Raw genomic sequence first — 308 nt, 5'->3', positions numbered from 1 at the left:
AAAAAAAAAAAAAAAAAAAAAAAAAAAAAAAAAAAACCTCTGTACCCCTCCAGTTCGGCCCAATAGGAAAAATTCCTTCCTGATCTCCAAAATAGGTGATGTGTTAGACCAGGGGTCTCAAACACACGGCCCGGAGTTATTTCCTGCAGTCTGCCATAGGCACCGACTCCACCGGCAGCCAAACTCCCTCTCCCCTCTCCTTCCCCGCCCCCCCCACCCGAGCATGCCACGTCCCTGCTTCTCCGCCTACCTCCCAGCACTTCCCGCCACCAACCAGCTGTTTGGTGGCACTTAGGACTTTCCAGGAG

The sequence above is a fragment of the Terrapene carolina genome, unplaced genomic scaffold (genome assembly GCF_002925995.2).
Source record: "Terrapene carolina triunguis isolate 2854851 unplaced genomic scaffold, T_m_triunguis-2.0 Scaffold58, whole genome shotgun sequence".
Lineage (NCBI taxonomy): Eukaryota > Metazoa > Chordata > Testudines > Emydidae > Terrapene > Terrapene triunguis.
The sequence above is the reverse complement of the archived record's forward strand: the minus strand, read 5'-3'. Positions refer to the sequence as shown.